The 6089-nt window shown below is 34.2% G+C and overlaps 1 protein-coding gene across 1 annotated transcript in view; it reads right to left on the bottom strand.

The window, feature by feature from the left end:
• The window catches only part of LOC106478128 (protein spire homolog 1-like), a 114311-nt gene that overhangs the window by 44615 nt on the left and 63607 nt on the right, over nt 1-6089 (bottom strand). The gene's annotated exons all lie outside the window — the stretch shown is intronic.

Below are 6089 nucleotides of genomic sequence, written 5' to 3'. Positions count from 1 at the left end.
GAAAGTAAACCTACAGACATCGGTCTTGTTTAACAATACATATATATATAAGGAAATCAAAGGGGATAGTTTAAGTCATACAAATATACAAAATAGATTAGTCCCACGCATAATTCGGAAACCTCAGATTCAATCAGACGTTATTTTTTAGCCCGTAAAAACATTTTAAAAGTCAACGATTACAATTTTAAGGGATCATCTTACTTCTACACAAAGCAGATTAGAGTGAACAGCACGTGGGCTACTGATTTCGTAAATAAAAATAAAACAATTCTCACTAATGGAATAAAATGCAGTTCTCGAGAGACGTTTTTACCCATATGGTTTTTCTGGGTAGCGAAGTAAGTTCAGAAATGGCCAGTCCCAGTGTTTATGGAATATTTCTCTTCCTGCCCTTTTTAATATCGCGACATAGCTACTGCCACCCAGCAATATATGTGGGCTTGTGTGTGTGTGTGTGTGTGTTTTGTTAAAGCAAAGCCACATCAGGCTATCTGCTGTGTCCATCGAGGGGAATCGAACCCCTGATTTTAGCATTGTAAATCCGAAGACTTCCCGCTGTCTCTCCGGGAGACATGTGAGCTTGTGCCCGATAATAAAAAGTTTAATCAATATATACATATGCAGGAATTTAATGTCATGTATATCTTTATAAAGCAATGTTTGTGGATATTTTTAAGTAGATAATATATTTATAATTGATGAGAGGAATCTGATTATATATATAGTTTTTCAACTAATCTATTTTTATCATTGAAATCAAAAGAAAAATACAATTTATATTGAGAGTATAATAACGTCATGTGTACGTACGAAACAAAAACGTACTGTAATCTGATAGTATTCGACTAAAAGAAGCATACAAAGGTCAAATGGGAACGCACTTTCCTATTAGAACTGAAGCTTTAGATATAAGATTAGTGCTGTTCAAAGTTCATACAGCATTTCAAGAAATATAACAACAACCACATAAAGAACTTCCATCTACGTGCCACAACCTGATATTAAAGTCATGTTCTACAGTCACACATTCAATGAAAAGAACGGCAAACACGCAAATATCTTACGTTTAACACAAACTTGCATATATAGATGAGTTATGTAAACACATCTCATAATAGCACTTCGATCGTTCATTTCCACAACTAAGCGATTCCATTAACAGCTTTCTATTAGTGGTATGACCTTCTTTTGAACCGTTTATCTCAGCTAAATAAATACTGCACGAATCTTCCTTTACAAGTTCGGATTATGGCAACTTTTAGCAGATGATGTTTTGTCTAGTTATGACCATAATGTACAGTTTTATCTCGTTGTATTCAAAACGTTACCTCGATACAAAACAAATTATTTTTATATGATGTTTAAATATGTCCTTGTTCCATTATATTTAAATTTCTTTTGCGGGTAGCTAATATTCAAGTATTTATTTATTATACTATTTAACCAATACGTTTTGTCACTGACAGGATTTCTATAGTTACAAGTTGACGTGATGAATTCTGACAAGTGTCTGACTATATCTCTGTCGCTTGATTTGAATAAGATGTTTTCATTATGATATGTTTGTTTATAAAATAATCATCTACTCATTTATATTACTTTCAGCGCCCTCTGAAAGGAGGAGCAATTCTGAGCTAAACTAATGGAAGTGTTCGCTTAAAATACGATGTCAAGTTCTTGGTGTAACGTAATGTTACTAGTTTCAGATACAGAATCTAGATTTCAACTTTGTGTGTGTTACATAACCATCTTGTGATTAATGGCGAAATTTCTATGCAAGAAAATATTCAAACTCGCAGTGATTGGTATTGAAACATTTCATACCAGACTTGTACAATACTCAAATAATGACTAATGATCGATCCAAAATATTGGTGTAAAAACTGAGAGAAATAGAGAAGAAAGATATTATTGACTGAAACAAGTCGTGTTACGAATCCGTAAAATGTTACATGCTGTCATATTTGGAAAAATTAGGTTGCTTCGATAAACATAGAACCTACGCAAAAATAAAAAAATAGTGACATGAAAGCCAACACGTACACTAAATATTTACAGTCTGGATTATTAACTATGCCTACAACCCACCTAACACTGACGTCTGTAACTTCAAACCTTACACCATAAATAACAGTTTCATGCTTATGACTTCAGTTGTAACTAGTATTTTTGGGAGGCGTATCAACCATCGTTAACACCCAAGCTAACACCTACTCAGAAGCTGGGCGTTAGTTTCCTACAGCAATGGGTTGTATTTTTTTTTTAATTTACGCTTGAAATATTATTTTAGTCTTTTCTATCTGTTACCACATGATTAATTAATCTCTAATATACCAATTTGTACCTTTTTGTAAAAAAAAAAAGAGAAAATCATATCATTTCAGAACACCATCCGCACCTACATAATTACATTTTCTGTGAATATTTTTATTCCTGTTATTTTTTGTTTGTGTTTTCATATACTCTTACAGCTTATAAATAGTTTCGTTAAACGTAAAGTAATTAATTTGTATCATAACACTACCATTCTATATAGTATGTGGTACTTGCTATATCTTCGTATTAAAACAAATCCGCTTACTTACAGAATATTCTCGTTTATAACTTCTTAGTCCAAGTTCGCTGAAATCTTAGTGGTTAGCTTGAAGGCTTATAAAGATAAAAATCGGGGTTAGATACCTGTATTAAGCACAGCGCAGATAGACCATTGTATGGCTATGGCCTAAAACAAACGAGTTTTTGTTCTTAATACAATAAACTATATGCAGAAGTAATAGAATTCTCTGAGACTGCCAGAAGCAAAAGTTTCAAATGACTACAGTGAAAGTCACTCTTTTCTTGTTTCTTGCCAGCACTGTCTTTGTAGGTAGCTACAGCTGCTTTATGTTGAGATTTCTACTGTTGCTTGTTGATGACAGACTCACTCGCAATGTGCCCAATTTTAAATTAAGCATAGCATTTCTTTTCCATTCTGTTTGTTGACTTCTTGTCACCTTTGTTGGCATCCTGCTTCTGGTCAGCAACCCTGGTTTCGACTTTAATTGGTTATTCTTGGATTTACAAGTTATACTCCATACATGGGCTTCCATATGCTGTTCTGTCAGCTTGATCATCTCCTCCACGTCTTTCGGTGCTCTCTCTTTTAGGAACAGTGACATGTCAGTAGAGCACGTGATTATGAACTGTTCATGTATTAGTAGATCTGCCAATACCTCAAAACTATTTTCACACTTGGCCATGTCAGTCCATCTTCTGAAGTCTCACCGTAGACATTCCACAAACTGAAATACAGTTTATCCAGCGTGAGGTTTGACTTCTCTGAACTTCCAATGAAAAACTTCTTCGGTGAATTCATAGCATTTCAGCAAGGCCACTTTTAACTTTTCACAGTCCATGGCATCTTCTGAGATTATACCTGTATAGACCTTGTAGGCCTTTTCCTGAGAGAAGTGGGCTGAGACAGACTGCTCAGTCACCTTTGTTCCGGTTCTGACTTTGGGAAAATATTTCATATCTCTCTCCTCACACTAAGATTAGAACCGTACAAATTCTGAACTTATGTCTGTGCTTTTACAAACACATATTTGAAACTTAATTTAACTATCCAATACATTTACCAAAATATCTTTTCCGTGTATAAATATATTAGAACTCGCCGCGACCCCCAAAACATTTGCGATAGGTTTTATGCCCATCGTCTGAATTTTCACGCACGCCATTTTTCACATTATGATTTCTTGTAAGTATTGTGTTAGTTCGATAAATCCTGGTCTATTTGAATTTTTTTTACGTGGTCAGACACACAATCTCGCGTAGACGTAACTTTATTTAATAAAACTATATGTAAAGTAAAGAATAAAGTAAAGTAACGGTACTTATAGTGTACAGAGTATGAAACAGTGTGGGCGTTAGGTGTATGACACGGTTTTACGACTTGAAACAAAGAAACTCACAAAAACGAAAAATAAAACCCGTACTAAATAAGACAGCAGCTAAAAGTTGTTTATAGCAGTGTATGAAACTAACCGAAGCTAAATTATTGCAAAGTAAAATGAATGTAAATTTGAAATGAAGACAAACGTAGCTGAATATGCAGAAACTTCTGAATGCGTATTCACACAGTGATAAGCAGTTGGTTTCGAATGAACTGCTCATGCGTACTTTAGACCTAAATATGTCAAAAAAGCACACAGAAATTGTAGTTAGTGTAATATCCATTTTTAAAGAAATTACACGCAGGTTAAATGTTGTTTGTGTGAAATAATTTGCATACAAAAAAGAAAAAAAACTTGAATACGAAGCCAGTCGTCACGTGATGACAACGACATTGTACCATCATGTACTATTACTCGTTAGATTAAGCAAAAAAACTGGTAAGGTGATTCGAATTGAAAAGCCAAAATGCAATTCTGACCCTTTGGACAATGGCCTTTCTAACGATATGAGATCTGTAGAATTTGATCAAGAAATTTGCTAGAAAAGTTCCGGACAGATAAACGCAAGCGTGTTATATATAGATGATTAGTAAACTTCTTATTGGGCCGAATGTTGTCCCGAGCGTACCGAACTGTGGATCTGTAGATTGCTTATTCGTGTCCCATTACCGCAAAAATATTTTAAATATCACGCTCCACATTTCGAACTGCGGGTACGTCCTAACAGTAACAGTTAAATCCCACTATTCGGTTAGACAGTAATCCAAGTGCTGGCTGTGGATGCTATTGATTAGCTGCCTTTACTTCAGTTTATCAGTTAAAAATCAGGGAAGGTTAGGACGATACCTTCAGTAGCTATGCACGAATATCCGAAAACAAATAAAAATATCCTCTTATATGGTACATTTTTTTATCTTTATTCAAAAAAATATATAATAACAATAATTAAAGGTTGAAGATATCTGTGATTAATTTCATCTTTTTGCTTCTTTCTGACCCCCGGGGGTTCAGCGGTAAGTCTGAGAGCTTATAACACTAAAAATTAGGTTTCCATAACCGCGATGGACAGAGCACAGACAGCCTTTAGCAGTGTTGTGTTTAATAAGAAACAAAAATACTATCTTTCGTTAGAGATCAAATTTAATTTCCTACCATTCAGTAAATAAACTAGACTGAAGTTTTGAAATCAGAACTAAAAACGACCGATTTTTAAGCATTCATGTAACCGACAAATCTTTTGCCACTGACCTCTGCATTTATGGGTTCTCATATTTTGCACAAGAAACATAAGCATTCTGGTAAAACATCTGATAAATAGGTTTCCCATTAAGACTTCAAATATTCCATTTCTATATTATAAAATATTTCTATGCCGAAATTGTTATCTTCATTCCCATTTTTCTCTTCATAGACTCTTACTTGACTTTAAACTTTAACACTTTTATACTGGTATAGATGTAATAAAAAAAAGTGTGTATTTTTCAAATAGTTTCTTTAACTTTTCTGAATAATCTTGATAAGGGTTATGTATACTCTCATATGATAAATTATAAGCCCGTGCCCCACCTGTACATCCCCAATTTGCCCACTGTATCTATATTAATTGTTGCGAATTGTAACTCGTATATTGACTCTGTATTGTGGTGCACAAAAAATAAAATAAAAATAACGCTGCCAGACTCGATAAAAAAAAACTCATTTAAATGACAGAAAAAGCTTAAGCTCATTGGCAAACATACGTCGCTAATTGTATCGATATGCCTATGCCCGACTGTCACAATTTAATGTATGCTTCTAACTAAAAACACTTGATAAGATGTTTAAGTTTCTGATGAAGGATTATTGGAAATATTCGAGTCTATTTACTGTGACATTATCCCCCTCCCCTCCGTCCTACTTCAGAACATGATGCCTTTATATGACGCGACATCGTGGCAAAAAAAACAACAAAAAAACATAACAAATTTCATCATATATTTCATGAGTTTTGTGACTTTTTTTCACTTGGATTGTCCTCGCCAATATGTGAATTTATCAATAAGCCACACGTGTATGTGTGGATATACTCTTGTGAAGAATATTTAAGACTTGCAATTGAATAACAAAAACCAGCTGATACACACACACACACACACACACACACACACACAC

This window comes from Limulus polyphemus, unplaced genomic scaffold (assembly GCF_000517525.1).
Source record: "Limulus polyphemus unplaced genomic scaffold, Limulus_polyphemus-2.1.2 Scaffold182, whole genome shotgun sequence".
Classification (NCBI taxonomy): Eukaryota; Metazoa; Arthropoda; class Merostomata; order Xiphosura; family Limulidae; genus Limulus; species Limulus polyphemus.
Note: the sequence above shows the minus strand (reverse complement) of the source record. Positions and strands in the feature narration are given on the sequence as shown.